Here is a 17517-nt window from a genome sequence, read left to right on the forward strand (position 1 = left end):
GCTTTGGCAGTTTTACAATGCCCAAGTCGTAACACTTCATTGCTGTCTCCTTCAGGAAGCAATGATCCTGATCTTTCACCTCGTTGTTGGAGAGGAACCACCATCCACACAAATGTTCCATCAACTTAGGAAAAAGGTGGTAACTGATCACTCTCAAGCCCAAACTGTATGGTGGGTAGGTGAAGACATTCCAACCAAAGTTTTACAAGAGATCGATAGTTCGATGGGCAACTTGTGGTTGTGTGTTGTTGTGGAGAATGCTTCTACTCTTGCTCAACATTCCTCTTCTTCAATTTTAAACTGCCCCATGAACCATGGACCTTGTTGTTGGTGGGGAGGATTGCGTGTCTCTGTGATACAGATAGCCGTAGGTGCAACCACAACAGAGGGGTATCTGTTGCGAGGCCAGACGAACATGTGGTTCCTGAAGAGGGGCTGTAGCCTCTTCAGTAGTGGGAAGGGCAACAGTCTGGATGATTGACTGATCTGGCCTTGTAACAATAACCAAAACGGCCTTGCTGTGCTGGTATTGCAAACGGCTGAAAGCAAGGGGAAACTAGGGCCGTAATTTTTCCCGAGGGCATGCAGCTTTACTGTATGATTAAATGATAATGGCGTCCTCTTGGGTAAAATATTCCGGAGGTAAAATAGTCCCCCATTCGGATCTCCGGGCGGGGACTACTCAGGAGGACGTCGTTATCAGGAGAAATAAAACTGGTGTTCTACGGATCGGAGCGTGGAATGTCAGATCCCTTAATCGGGTAGGTATGTTAGAAAATTTAAAAAAGGAAATGGATAGATTAAAATTAGATATAGTGGGAATTAGTGAAGTTCGGTGGCAGGAGGAACAAGACTTTTGGTCAGGTGACTACAGGATTATAAACACAAAATCAAATAGGGGTAATGCAGGAGTAGGTTTAATAATGAATAGGAAAATAGGAATGCGGGTAAGCTACTACAAACAGCATAATGAACGCATTACTGGGGTCAAGATAGATACGAAGCCCACACCTACTACAGTAGTACAAGTTTATATGCCAACTAGCTCTGCAGATGACGAACAAATTGAAGAGATGTATGATGAAATAAAAGAAATTATTCAGATAGTGAAGGGAGACGAAAATTTAATAGTCATGGGAGACTGGAATTCGAGTGTAGGAAAAGGGAGAGAAGGAAACGTAGTAGGTGGATATGGATTGGGGCTAAGAAATGAAAGAGGGACCCGCTTGGTAGAATTTTGCAAAGAGCACAACTTAATCATAGCTAATACTTGGTTTAAGAATCATGAAAGAAGGTTGTATACATGGAAGAACCCTGGAGATACTAAAAGGTATCAGATAGATTATATAATGGTAAGACAGAGATTTAGGAACCAGGTTTAAATTGTAAGACATTTCCAGGGGCAGATGTGGACTCTGACCACAATCTATTGGTTATGACCTGTAGATTAAAACTGAAGAAACTGCACAAAGGTGGGAATTTAAGGAGATGGGACCTGGATAAACTGAAAGAACCAGAGGTTGTACAGAGTTTCAGGTAGAGCATAAGGGAACCCTTGACAGGGATGGGGCAACGAAATACAGTAGAAGAAGAATGCGTAGCATTGAGGGATGAATTAGTGAAGGCAGCAGATGATAAAGTAGGTAAAAAGACGAGGGCTAGTAGAAATCCTTGGGTAACAGAAGAAATATTGAATTTAATTGATGAAAGGAGAAAATATAAAAATGCAGTAAATGAAGCAGGCAAAAAGGAAAACAAACGTCTCAAAAATGAGATCGATAGGAAGTGCAAAATATCTAAGCAGGGATGGCTAGAGGACAAATGTAAGGATGTAGAGGCATATCTCACTAGGGGTAAGATAGATACTGCCTACAGGAAAATTAAAGAGACCTTTGGAGATTATAGAACCACTTGTATGAACATCAAGAGCTCAGATGGAAACCCAGTTCTAAGCAAAGAAGGGAAGGCAGAAAGGTGGAAGGAGTATATAGAGGGTCTATACAAGGGCGATGTACTTGAGGACAATATTATGGAAATGGAAGAGAATGTAGATGCAGACGAAATGGGAGATACAATACTGCGTGAAGAGTTTGACAGAGCACTGAAAGACCTGAGTCGAAACAAGGCCCCCGGAGTAGACAACATTCCATTGGAACTACTGACGGCCTTGGGAGAGCCAGTCCTGACAAAACTCCACCATCTGGTGAGCAAGATGTATGAAACAGGCGAAATACCCTCAGATTTCAAGTAGAATATAATAATTCCAATCCCAAAGAAAGCAGGTGTTGACAGATGTGAAAATTACGGAACTATCAGTTTAATAAGCCACAGCTGCAAAATACTAACACGAATTCTTTACAGACGAATGGAAAAACTAGTAGAAGCCGACCTTGGGGAAGATCAGTTTGGATTCCGTAGAAATACTGGAACACGTGAGGCAATACTGACCTTACGACATATCTTAGAAGAAGGATTAAGGAAAAGCAAACCTACGTTTCTAGCATTTGTAGACTTAGAGAAAGCTTTTAACAATTTTCACTGGAATACTCTCTTTCAAATTATAAAGGTGGCAGTGGTAAAATACAGGGAGCGAAAGGCTATTTACAATTCGTACAGAAACCAGATGGGAGTTATAAGAGTCGAGGGACATGAAAGGGAAGCAGTAGTTGGGAAGGGAGTGAGACAGGGTTGTAGCCTCTCACCGATGTTGTGGCCTCTCACCGATGTTATTCAATCTGTATATTGAGCAAGCAGTAAAGGAAACAAAAGAAAAATTCGGAGTAGGTATTAAACTTCATGGAGAAGAAATGAAAACTTTGAGGTTCGCCGATGACATTGTAATTCTGTCAGACAGCAATGGACTTGGAAGAGCAGCTGAATGGAATGGACAGTGTCTTGAGAGGAGTATATGAGACGAACATCAACAAAAGCAGAACGAGGATAATGGAATGTAGTCGAATGAAGTCGGGTGATGCTGAGGGAGTTAGATTAGGAAATGAGACACTTAAAGTAGTAAAGGAGTTGGGAAAGAGTTTCTGAAGAAGAGAAATTTGTTAACATCGAGTATAGATTTAAGTGTCAGGAAGTCATTTCTGAAAGTATTTGTATGGAGTGTATCCATATATGGAAGTGAAACATGGACGATAAATAGTTTGGACAAGAAGAGAATAGAAGCTTTCGAAATGTGGTCCTACAGAAGAATGCTGAAGATTAGATGGGTAGATCGCATAACTAATGACGAAGTATTGAATAGAATTGGGGAGAAGAGAAGTTTGTGACACAACTTGACCAGAAGAAGGGGTCGGTTGGTAGGACATGTTCTGAGGCATCAAGGGAGCACCAATTTAGTATTGGAGGGCAGCGTGGAAGGTAAAAATCGTAGAGGGAGACCAAGAGATGAATACACCAAGCAGATTCTGAACGATGTAGGTTGCAGTAGGTACTGGGAGATGAAGAAGCTTGCACAGGATAGAGTAGCATGGAGAGCTGCATCAAACCAGTCTCAGGACTGAAGACCACAACAACAACATGCATTTTTTCCAATTCATCACAACTCTTTCTCTTATATAGCCTATCCCCTCTTAAACTAACTTAAATCTATTGAGCTCAGATGCATCAACTAAGGGACGAAGCAATGCAGCAGCACAAAACAATTAACACAAACAGCAATGACAAAAAATTGCAAATTGGCAAAGATAGCAGCAATAAATATAAATTAGCAAAGCAAATGCAACATTACAACTAATATGAGCCACTGTGCAGCAACAAGACAAATAAATCAGTAGTAATACTGGCTTAACTGAGTAATACAAAGTGAAATTCAGTAGCACTATGCCTGGAAAACAGCAGCAAATGCAGTAACTTATACCTAAATATGACATAGCTCAAGCAGAAAGCAAATTACAGTAAAGATAGGAAATATCTTATAACTATGTCCATCGTACCACTAGATTGATGCATCACCTTGTCTTACCCTACGAAACAAGTTACCCAGTCACTGAAAAACATTATGTATGCAATTCCTTGAAGGGAAATGTCTCTTTGTGCCCCTCATTTTTTAGGAAGTAGATCATAAAATTATTATTTACTGGATCTGTAGACAGATAATATTTACATTAGTGCATCTATTAAATTTGATTTTAACCAGTGCTGCAGTGTAGCTAGAAACTAGATGTTAAACAAAATGAGCAAATATATACATAAAGCAAGGCGTGAAACGTCATTCACTAGCCGTATGGCATTTCATAAGGCAGTAAAAAATCTCTCAACTAGCAAGTCAGTAGCTGTGAAATGTTTCTCATAGTTTCATTAGTCATTTAAGTAAATATCAAAAAGTGTCGTATTTGCGATGCTTTGTACAAAGGAATGTCAATATCGAGGTTAATGGCCTTTCCTTTTTTTGTTGTACTTCTGAGAGGCACGGCTTTTTTTCAGGCGACTGTCGCATAGCTTGGCGCCTACAGCGCATTACGTCAAGGTCACTTAGCTTTGTTACCGAAGTATTTACGACAGCAGTTTGAGCTACAGTGACAGTCTCATAAAAAAAATTTCACAGCTCGAGAATTTGCGTTACAAATGTGTAGAACAAAATCCTATCAATATAACAGAGTCCAAAAAATTTTGGGCAGCATTGTGATACATTCACACATTTACACATATTTCATAACTCTTAAGTACGATTCTTGGTTTCCAATATCCTTTTTCACAAACCAGAGTCCCTAACCACTACTCATTATTCCTTACTTTATTACAAATATACATATTCGTCGACACTTCTTCAATATTTAATCACAACAAATACATAGCATAATCCAATTCCTCATATAGCATCAGCTTATTGATCATAAACATACCTCAACAACATTATAAACATCGTCATAATAATAATAACATCATAACAGATCAGTCACATCTCAAAATCGTCGCAGCTTCTTTCAATCATCTAGACAGCCTACTTACAGTATCTTCAAAAACACTTATCAATATTTAAAAATGTTGTGCTGGAAAGTATTTCATATCCAGCACTGATTCCATTCCACTAAACTTTTTTCACTGCCAAACTGAAGAATGTATGACGAAAAATTAAGAAATTTTGTAGGATAATGACTGGGCTTCATTGGAGTAAACGCAACACTGTTTGCCATATATCTTGTTGTATGTAAACATGTATCAGACATTCTAGCGCTATCAAAGTTATAAATAAACACAATTCCCATATTTCGGAATTATTTTAATTAGTGTTAAAAATTCTCTCCACTGGCTTTTGAGAACCTTCGCGCATTTTTGCTACTATGGGATATGTATACAGGTAGTATTCACTAAAAACCAAATTAGTTCATGAGTCCACTCGAAGCGTAAACGGTTGCGAAATCATACTTGACCTTTTAGCAACAAACAATCCTGGACAAAAAGAGAGTATTGTGACGAATACAGGAATTAACGACCACGAGGGAGTTGGTGCTAACACGTACAACCATCAAAAAGAAACGCGGAGTATATCTATTTAACAAAAGCTGAAAAAAATGCCCTTAACGCCTTTCAAAGACAGTCCGCACTCTTTACCACATGATCATGTCAGTGTTGAAAAGTTGTGGAATGTTTTCAAAGAGATAGTATGGACAGCATTTGAGAGATATATATCACATAAATTAAACAATTATGGTACTTATCCGCTATGGTACACAAACGGGTCAGATCGTTGTCGCAGAAGTAACGAAAAAAGCATGCTAAATTTAAAAGAACGCAAAATCCGCAAGATTGGCAAAGTTTTACAGAAGTTCGAAATATCGCGCGTACTTCAATGTGAGATGCTTTTAATAATTTCCACAACGAAATTCTGGCTCAAAATGTGGCAGAAAACCCAAAGACAATCAGGTCATACATAAAGCACGCCAGTGGCAAGACGCAGTCAATACCTTCACTGCGCGATAACAACGGTGAAATCACTGATGACAGTGCCACTAAAACAGAGTTATTAAACACGGTTTTCCGAAACTCCTTCACCAAAGAAGACGAAGTAAATATTCCTGAATTCCATTCAAGAACAACTGCCAAAATGAGAAACATAGAAGTAGGTACCTCGGAGTAGCAAAGCAGCTAAAATCACTTAATGAAGCCAAGGCCTCCGGTCCAGATTGTATACCAGTTAGATTTCTCACAGAGTATAGTGATACAATACCTCCATATTTAGCAATTATATACAACCACTCGCTCACAGAAAGATTCGTACTTAGAGCCTGGATAATTGGTCAAGTCACACTAATACCCAAAAAGGGAAGTAGGAGTAATCAGGTGAATTACAGGCCTATCCTTAATGTCGATTTGGTGTAGGGTTTTGGAACATACGCTGTATTCGAAAGTTATGAAGTACTGGTACCTCGAAGAAAACGATTTATTGACGCATAGTCAAGGCGGTTTCAGAAAATATCGTTCTAGTGAAACACAACTAGCTCTTTATACTCATGAAGTAATAAGTGCTATCGACAGGGGATGTCAAATTGATTCCTAATTTTTAGATTTCCAGAAGGCTTTCGACACCATTCCTCACAAGCGTCTTCTAGTCAAACTGCGTGCCTACGGAGTGTCGCTTCAGTTGTGCGACTATCTTCGTGGTTTCCTGTCAGAAAGGTCATAGTTCATGGTAATAGACGGAAAGTCATCGACTAAAACAGAAGTAATATCCGGCGTTCCCCAAGGAAGTGTCATAGGCCTTCTCTTTTTCCAGATCTATATTAACGACATAGGAGACAATCTGAGCCGTCTTATATTGTTTGCAGATGATGCTGTCATTTACCGTCTTGTAAAGTCATCAGATGATCAATACGAGTTGCTAAATGATTTAGATAAGACATATGTATTGTGCGAAATGTGGCAATTGACACTGAATAAGGAAAAGTGTGAAGTTATTCACATGAGTACTAAAAGAATTCAGCTAAATTTCGATTGTGCGTTAAGTCACACAAATCTGAAGGCTGTAAATTCAACTAAATACTTAGGGATTACAAGTACAAATAACCTAAATGGGATCGATCACACAGATAATATTGTGGATAGAGCAAACCAAAGACTGCGGTTCATTGGCAGAATGCTTAGAAGGAGCAACAGGTCTACTAAAGAGACTGCTTACACCACGCTTGTCCGCTCTATTCTGGAGTATTGCTATGCGGTGTGGGATTCGCATCAGGTGGGACTGATGGATATCGAAAAAGTACAAAGAAGGGTAGCTAGTTTTGTATTATCGCTAAATAGGGGAGATAGTGTCACAGACGTGATACCTGAATTGGATTGGCAATCATTAAAACAAAGGCGTTTTCGTTGCGACGGAATCTTCTCGTAAACTTTCAATCACCAGTTATCTCCTCCGATTGCGAAAACATTCTCTTGACACCCACCTACATAGGGAGAAATCATCATCACGATAAAATAACAGAAATCAGGGTTCGCACAGAAAAATTGAAGTGTTCGATTTTCCCGCGTGCAGTTCGAGAGTGGAACGGTAGAGAGACAGCTTGAAGGTGGTGCATTGAACCCTCTGCCAGCCACTTAATTGTGAATAGCAGAGTAATCACTCAGATGTGGATGTAGATGAAATCCATCCATTCATTTAATCTCTTTCTGTTGGAGCTAGTTATAACAAACTGACTCTGATAGACCCAAAAAGGAAATAGCGCAGTATAATTAAGTCTGGCAACCGTAAAGGTCAAGTCGTTTGCCTTCCGATCCCAGTTCAGTCCTCATGGAAATTTGATTTAAAGTGCAGTTGATCTCCAAGCAAAGAAATGAGAACTCATCGAAATTTTTTCGAACACCCTACTATGAAACGCTTGACTACTCCAGCGATAAAACTCGCAGAAACGTTGAGTACCGCGCATCACGGATTTTATCATAAAAGAAATTTATACAAATACTGTTTCAAGGATGAAACCGCATTACGCATTTCAGCTGCCTGACAAAACCAGTCGGGTTTTCTTTTACCGATAATTTCAATTTTCTGCCTCTTCGTTTAAGATGCAAACACCTTAATGAGTCTCCACAATTAACCTGGGTTGGGGTTTAAAACCATTTGTAGGAATAGTTCTAATCTGGAAATCTCATTCGCTTAATGTCTTTCGATGAGAGGTGTCACGTGAATGTAAACAGGCATCATGTAAATTTCTTCCAAGAACGGTTTTTTACAATTCTATATCCTACTCTGTTCTTCAAACAGATAGATTTGTGTCGAGATTCTTTGTATGAGAGGCGTTCAATAACTATTGCAACACATTTTTTGTCGGTCTATTCCAATTCAAAGAATGCGAAATTTGTTACGGGAAATGGAATAGTTCCACATCAGCCCATTTAGTTTCCTGAAGTTCCGATTTCGAAATGGCTTCTCTTACGGAGGTGCGTTTCAAGCAGAGAGCTGTCATAAAATTTCTTTTGGCGCAAAACCAGAGCATCGTAGATATTCAAAGGCGCTTGCAGAATGTCTACGGAAATCTGGCAGTGAACAAAACCATCGTGAGTCGTTGGGCGAGGCGTGTCATCAATCCCAAGAAGTTGCACCGGGGTCGCACCACCTGTCTGATCTCCCACTTTCGAGCTGATCGCACGCAGCTGCGACTCTTGCAAATGTTGGAACGTGTGGACTCTCCTCGCGGCCTTACAAACACCATTAAGATCAACGAAGAACCGTATGGGCGGAATTGCTTGCAGTTTACCAGACTCACAGTGCCAATTTTTTGCTGAACTTCTTTACAGGCTATGAAACATGGGTTCATCATTTCGAAAGGCAAACAAAACGGCAACCCACGGAGTGAATTGCCACCTCTCCTCCGAAGGAAAAGTTCACAGTCGCACTATCGCCGGTAAAAGTAATTGAGGCAGTCTCCTGCGACTTTGACAGGGTTATGCCGTTTTATGCCCTCCTCGTGCAATAGCTTGCAACTCTGAACTACACTGTGCTACCCTCAACAAATTGAAGAAAGTACATCAGCGTGTTTGTTGGCACGAAAATGCTACGAATTTACCCTTATCCATGACATCCACAGGTTTCACACCAGTCTGCACACCCGAGAGGAACTCACAATATTTCATGGGACTGTTGTTCGTCATTCACACTACGGCTTTGATCTCACACTTTCCGACTTCCATCTGTTAGGTCTAATGAAGGATGCCATCTGCGGGATGTTGTATGTGGATGATAAAAAGGTTATTGTTGCAGCAAGACGATGGCTCCGACATCTGAGAGCAGAGTGGTGTCATGCTGGCATACAGGCCATCCAGGTAAGGAGGAGAACGCCGCCGAATTGAAGGGAGATTATGTTGCAAAATAGGGTTTTGTAGTCAAAAGAGTAGAGAAGTAATATGGTGCACTGGAATCCTGAATAAAGCAAATCGAGTTTCAGAAAGAAAATGTTTCTTGCTGAACACCCCTTGTAGAAAGCATTGCTGTACTTCCCTCTTCAGAGAAACCTTGAAACTTTTTTATTTAAATGTGTGAATCTGTACTTAAATTGCTGAATGTCTGAGAAGATGAAACTTCTTCCTAATTTGATTCTGAAACAGCTGAGTAAACCTGAACGTACTGAGCCTACTTTTTTCTTTACTTTATCTTATCATGACAACACAATATTCTAGCGCAACGCAATCGGACTGCAAAAAAATTATTACAACCTGACTTCAAATAATTAATAGAAAAGAATGACCCTGAATAAGAAGCAATCCTGACAATAACCTATACCTTTCATTAAGCACTTACCTCATAAAAACCTTCATTAGGCGAATTACTGAAATATAGGGTCATTGCTGTCAGCTAAATAAAAGATTCTAACTACTAAAGCCACTAACTACTAATAGGCACGTGGTTAGCAAAGGAAAGATTTAGTTTCAAACCAACTAAAGTATTTTTTTTTTTACCTTAATAATGTGACATCCGGTTCAAACACGAATATACGTCGTCATTGACAGCCAGTACTAAGACATATAATCATGAATAATTTTCAATCTCCAAGTCGCATACTTCCAGATCGTTAACCTACGCTAACACTACAGACCTCTACCCTCCATCAACGCTAACTTCTCACATTTAACATCCATCACAGCTAGCTGTTCACCTCCAGCTGCCCAACTGTAGTTCCATCACTGCCGTCGACTAACTTCCAACTGCCCAACAGTACTGGCTATTAACTTCCAACAACGAGTCCGACCAGCCACAGAGTCTCTTACAAAGTGCACTCAGAGAACTAATGCAAAGCGCTGCACAGCACTGCCAACACAGAAGCAGCCCACTTACAACCTCGTGCGGCCCATCACGCAAGTGGTTCAGTTATACGTCCACAGTACTATGAATCAGTGAACACACTCTCGTTGATGAGGTTGGTACTTCCAAGCATAGCGCCACTCTGCTTGTTGGTAATTCTTTCAACGTAAAAAATGGCTCTCCGGCATACACTTCAATTATTCCACGAATAACAAGCAACGTAACGAAAAAGATAGCAACCTTATATAACGTGTCGCTAAAATATCCCTGAAAGATTTGCACTTTTCCCATCATCACCTCGACTGAGCTATCGGTTGTTGACAGCCAGATGGTCTGCGACGTTTTTCCTCGTCGTTACTACTTTTCTGACCGCACTCGAAGCATCTGCGCTACCTAACCATTATATCAGATAGTTCTGAATTGTTTCCGTACACTGTTACCAATTCAATATTGATCGTTTGATCACTATTCCCTTTCAGTTTAGGAAGAGAGTCAACTCAACTCCATCCAACTGCCACGTAAACTTTTACCCTTTATCCCCGTTTACACTACACTTCTGTCTCGCCTCTTCCACCATCAAGGCAATAGCTACTAACGTTCTCCTAATTTCTCCGCCTTCATGTAATCTGTCAGACTGTTTTTTAGCTATTAACAATGAGATGCTGAAGCTCCAATGATATGGAGCACCAGGCCCACCGTATGCAGCAATCAAGGCAACACCAGAATTATAGGGCTCCAAGAAAGATATGGAAAAACCAGAAACTCAACGCATTACCATGCCAATACGGTACAGGAAAACCGTCGCCATTCAGAACAGTTTACAGTCGTTAGGGAATGGATAAATACAGGCTTATACCATTACAGCTGCACGGGTAGCGGGGGCTGTGTGGAAGGGACTGGGCGATTATTTAGGTTACACTGTTAGAGGGTCTCAGGGAACCACAGAAAGGGCGTCCGTCTAAAAGAGGGCAGGTAAAACACAGTAAGGTAGTTGTTGAAACTATCGGTATTGTAGTTGTAAATTGTCTTAGCTGTGTTGGGAAAAGCCAGAGCTCAAAACCCTAACAGAAACCATTGAAGATCAAATAGTTATAGATACGAAAAGCTGGCTATAGCCGGAAATAAGTTCAGCCAATTTTTTTTCAAACGATCTAATAGTGTTTAGAAAGGATCGATAGTTGGTGCTGGCGCATTTATTTCTGTCAGAAGTAGTTTGCTTTGTAGTAAAATTGAAGTACAAAGTCCCTGCGAAATAGTATGCGTGGGGGCTATATCTGACAATCGGCTAAATTATTAATTGGATCGTTTTACCGACCCCCAACTCAGAAGATATAGTTGCTGAAAAGTTAAAGGAAAACTTGAGTCTCATTTCAAATAGCTACCTCACTCATACAATTTTAGTAGGAGGTGATTCAAATCTACTCTTGATATGCTGGAAAAATTATACTTTTAGGCCGGCGGCAGGCATAAAACCTCATCCGAAATTGTACTGATTGCTTTCTCGGAAACTTATTTTCAGCAATTAGTTCATGAGCCGACTCGTAGCTTAACTGATTGCGAAAGCATACTTTATCTCTTAGGACAAATGATCCTGGACAGTGAGTACCGTGACGATTAGAGGGATTAGCGAACACAAGGCAAAGAAACGCAGAGTATATCTGTTTTAAAAAAAGCTGATAAAAATGCTCTTAACGCTTTTTTAAAAAACAGTCTGCACTCCATGCGATCTGATCATGTAAAGGTAGAAAAGTTGTGGAATGACTTCTAAGAGACAGTATCGACAGCAATTGAGAGATATATACCACGTAAATTAATACGTGAAGGTACTGATTCCCAATGGTCCACAGAATGGATCACATCGCTGATGCAGAAGCAGTGATAAAAGCTAGCCAAATTTAAAGGAACGCAAAATCCCCAAGACTGGCGAAATATTGCAAAAGTTCGAAATATTGCCTGTACTTCAGTGTGAGAGGCTTTTAATAATTTCCACAACGAAATTCTGTCTCGAAATCCGGCAGAAAACCCAAAGAGATTCTCCTCTACATAAAGCACACCTCTGGCTAGATGCAATCAATACCTTCACTGCGCCATAGATGTTCAGATGTGTGTGAATTCCTAATGGACCAATAGCTGAGGTCGTCGGTCCCTAGACTTATACACGACTTAAACTAACTTATGTTAAGAACAACACACACACCCATGCCTAAGGGAGGACTCGAACCTCCGGCGGGAGACGCGGCGCAATCCATGACATGGCGCCTCAAACTGCGCGACCAAGGCGCTATAACAACGATGAAATCACTGATGACAGTGCCACTAAAGCAGAGTTATTATACACGGTTTCCTGAAACTCGTTCACCAGAGAAGACGAAATAATTATTCCTGAATCCCAATCAAGAACAACTGCAAGACGAGAAACAAAGAGCTAAGGTACCCCGGTGGAGCAAAGCAGCTATAATCACTTAATAAAGCCAAGGCCTCTGGTCCAGATTCTATTCCAGTTGGGTTCCTCTCAAAGTATGCTGATACAATAAGCCCATATTTAGCAATTATATACAACCGCTCATTCACAGAAAGATCCGTACCTAATGCCTGGAAAATTGCTCAAGTCACACCAATACCTGAAAATAGAAGTAGTATTCCGCTGAATTACAGGCCCATATCACTAACGCCGATTTGCAGTAGGGTTTTGGAACATGTACTGTACTCGAAAATTATGAAGTACCTCGAAGAAAACGATTTATTGACACATAGTCGGCACGAATTCAGAAAATATCGTTCTTGTAAAACACAACTAGCTCTTTAAACTCATGAAGTGTGAGTGCTATCAACTCATGAAGTAATGAGTGCTATCGACGGGAGGCGTCAAATTGATTCCACATTTTTTGATTTCTAGAAAGCTTTCAACACGGTTCCCCACAAGAGTCTTCTAACCAAACTGCGTACCAATGGAATATCGCATCAGTTGTGCGACTGGATTCGTGGTATTCTGTCAGAAAGATCAAAGTTCGTAGTAATAGACGGAAAGTCATCCAGTAAAACAGAAGTAATATCCGGCGTTCCGCAAGGAAGTGTTATAGGCCCTCTGTTTTTCCTGATATATATTAACGACATAGGAGACAATCTCAGTAGCCGTCTTAGACTGTTTGCAGATGATGCTGTCATTTACCGTCTTGTAAAGTCATCAGATGACCAAAATGAATTTCAGATGATTTAGATAAGATATATGTAAGGAGCTTAAAGTGGCAATTGACCTTGAATAAAGAAAAGTGTGAAATTATTCACATGAGTGCTAAAAGAAATCAGGTAAATTTCGATTACGCGATAAATCACACAAATCTGAAGACTGTAAATTCAATTAAATACTTAGAGAATACAGTTACAAATAGCGTAAATTAGAACGATCACATAGATAATGTTGTGAGTAGAGCCAACCAAAGACTGCGATTCATTGGCAGAACACTTTGGTAGGTACAACAGGTCTACCAAAGAGACTGCTTACACCGCGCTTGTCTGCCCTATTCTGGAGTACTGCTGTGCGGTGTGGGATCCGCATCATGCGGGACTGACGGATGACATCGAAAAAGTACGAAGAAGGGCAGCTCGTTTTCTATTATCGTGAAACAGGGGGTATAGTGCTATAGACATGATACGAGATTTGGAGTGGCAATCATTAAAACAAAGGCGTTTTTCGTTGCGACGGGATCTTCTCATGAAATTTAAATCACCAGTTATCTCCTCCGATTGCGAAAACATTCTGTTGGCACTACCTACACAGGGAGAAATGATCATCACAATAAAACAAGAGAAATCAGGATACGCACAGAAAAATTTAACTGCTCTTTTTTCTTGCGTGCCGTTCGAGAGTGGTACGGTAGAGGGACATGTTCATTGAACCCTTTGTCAGGCACTTTATTGTGAAGAGCGGAGTAATCACGTAGGTGTAGATGTAGACGGAAAATAATGGCAAGCTCACCGAGTGGTGATGGAAGTGGAGCGCGATCAAGCACTCCTCTGTCCTTAGCAGACCACGTAGTTGATCAACAGTGAGGTCTAGTGGCTGTGGGGCGGCGTTTCATACTCGTGCTCTCAAAACCACCCTGGACGATACGAGTTGTGTAAACAGGGGCCATGTCATCTTGGAAAACATCATCACCATTGGGGTACAAACATTGTACCATGGGGTGGATCTAATCAACGTAAATGGTTACATATTCCTTGTCAGTAGTTTGACCTTGTAGTGTAACCATGGCGCCCATGGAACACCGCAGCTGAAATTGTCACCGACCCACACCCTGTTTCATTCTTCGGACGTAAACTCGGCCAGACGTTGGAATCAATGTGAAACCAGACCCATATGACTTTCTTTCATTGCTCCATAATCTAGGTTTTATGGCTTCAGCACCACGTTTTCCTGTTAGGGGCATTTGCATCACTGATGAATAATTGCGGAATTCCTACTTGCTCTGCAGTTACTTACATATGGGGATCCCTCCGTGTCTTTTGGGTGCTAGCGGGGTTCGCGAGTGCAACATTCAACCATGTAGTGACTTTTATAACTGACATCCTATTATTTTCCGTCACAGATGTCTCTTACGTCGGCGTTTTGGCGTAGTGGATGATGTTTTCTCCGCTTTCACTGTATAGAGTATAAATCTCTGATACGGTGCCTCGCGATACATCAAACACTTCGCTTACCTTGGTTACGGCAGCACCCACCACCAGAGCAGCAACAATTTACTCACGTTCGAATTGATTTACTCCGACACAATGCACTCACAACTACACGAATACTCTTCTGGCCAGGACTGGCATTAGCAATTTAATGAGGACATTGCACAGGTACCGTTCGTGATCAAATAAAATAGCACAACCTAAGGGTTTGACTACTTTACGCATTTACTTTCAAACACGCATTTCTCGCAGTGTTTCCGTATTTTTGGACAATCCCTGTACCTGCTCTGACGTCACATTCTCAGTTTCAAATCAATTTCATCATTGTCTTGCTTCGGATAAGACGTCACGCAGGAACAAAGCCATTCTCCCGGATCAGTTACTATGCTCATAAGCCAAGTCTCATAAAAAAATCCCAGTAAAAAATTCAGTACTTCACGTATTCCAGGAGCTAAAATAACAGCCGCACAGACACAATACCACCGAAATTTACAAAGCAAAGCTAGAACTAGTAAAGATAGCTCGGGTAAAAATAGGGAACGAGAGACTATTTAGATCTTGTGCAGACTCCAGACGGCAGTAATACGAGTCGAGGGGCGTGAAAGCGTAGCAATGGTTGAGAAAGGAGTGAGACGGAGTTATTGCTTATCCGCGATGTTATTAAGTCTGTACAATGAGCAGGCAGTAAAGGAAAGAAAGGAAATATTGGAATGGGAATTAAAGTTCAGGGAGAAGAAATAAAATTTTTGAGGTTTGTTAATGACCTTGTAATTTCGTCAGAGACAGTAAAGGACTAGGAAGAACAGCTGAAGGGAATGAACATTGTCTAGAAAGGAGGATATAAGATCAGCATCATCAAAAGTAAACAACGATAATGGAATGTAGTCAAATTAAATCAAACGTTTCTGAGTAAATTAAATTAGGAAATGAGACAGTGAAAGTAGTGGATGAATTTTGCTATTTTGGCAGCAAAATAACTGATGACGGTCGAAATAGAGAGGATACAAAATGTAGACTGGCAGTTTCAACAAAAGCGTTCCAGAAAAAGAAAGATTTGTTAATATCGAATACAGATATGAGTGATAGCCATGTACGGAAGTGAAACGTGGACGAAAAACACTTAAGACAAGAAGAGAACAGAAGGTTTTGAAATGTGGTGCTACAGAAGAATGCTGACGACTATATGAGAAGATCACGTAACTAATGAAGAGGTACCGAATGGAATTGTGGAGACAATAAATTTGTGGCAAAACTTGGCTAAAAGAAAGGATTGATTGATAGACCACATTCTGAGATCTGCAATTTAATAACGGATGGAAGTATGAGGGGTAGAAATGATACAGAGTGACCTAGACATGAAAACAATAAGACGATTCAGAAGATGTAGGCTGTTGTTATTCGGAGATGAAGAGGCTTGTACAGGTTAGAGCATTGAGAGCTGCATCAAACAAGCCTTCAGATTGAAACCGAAACAACAACATACCGGAAATCGAACTTGTGCCCTCAGTATAACAGACGCGCTGACCACTCAACTTCGGAGGCGGACGAAAATTTGGTATTATTTACATCAAATATATTTCGCCTTTCACTATATGTATTTGATTCTGTCTCCTGTCAAATAGAATATTGACGTACTTGAGTGACGCCAGATTATCGACAAGTTTAAAAATAAAAAGAAACTTCCCATAAACATAGGTCCGCTAAAACTTGAGTTTCCCAATAGTTGCACCATCACTGTTTCTCTCTCTTGAAGTTTGGTTCATACCATTTGCCGTGTGTCGTATTTTTCCAATCGCTCACAGCTTCTCACTTAGTAAATCCCTGCCTCCAGATCTCACACGTCCTTATAGTTCTTTCAGAGCAATGCACCTGTTTTTCTCAATGTTTTCGTACTTCGACCAAAAGAATGGATGGACTGTCACCGAAGGATGGTACGTAGACCGTTGATTTGACATAACTTGGCGCAAAGAAATACGGCGTGTTTAAGCGATGAAATGTGCGGCTATGCCATCCTGCATGAAACTGATTCTTTCTCACACTGCTACCAACGGTATCCAAGTAACTGCGAATACATTCCATGTACGCAGATATACAGTGCGTTGCGGGAGGACATGGAACATTAATCTGACAGCCCATCAAAACTCAGGGGCTAAGTATTTCCGCACCTATGATGATTAATAATGTGCTTCATATTTTTATAAGGAGTATCTGATCACAAAGCAATATTCAGTGTTGCCAGAATCAATTTTTCAGATCAAGGACATATACATGATTTCTGTTTACACCTATTAATCTTTAAGGCAGGCAGCGTACATACCTAGCGATGAAGTAGCGGTACAAGAGAAAAATGTCGGGGAACAGCTCTGAAACTTGTTCCGACACCGGTGTTTCAGAGGTTTTCCGCGACATTTTTTGTACTCAGGGACTGTCGCGATACAGAAGTCGGAAGTCTCAGGTTCCCCACCGGAACGGAGGACACACAACAGAGTTGCGCGACTTGTAGTCACTACTGTGCGTTTTTCGAGTCTGTTTCTACTTGCCCGCTATGGAGACAACACTGAAAAGAATGGAAGATTTGCAGGTCCTCCCATGGTTTCCCGATG

Source organism: Schistocerca gregaria, chromosome 6, assembly GCF_023897955.1.
Source record: "Schistocerca gregaria isolate iqSchGreg1 chromosome 6, iqSchGreg1.2, whole genome shotgun sequence".
In the NCBI taxonomy this organism is placed as follows: domain Eukaryota; kingdom Metazoa; phylum Arthropoda; class Insecta; order Orthoptera; family Acrididae; genus Schistocerca; species Schistocerca gregaria.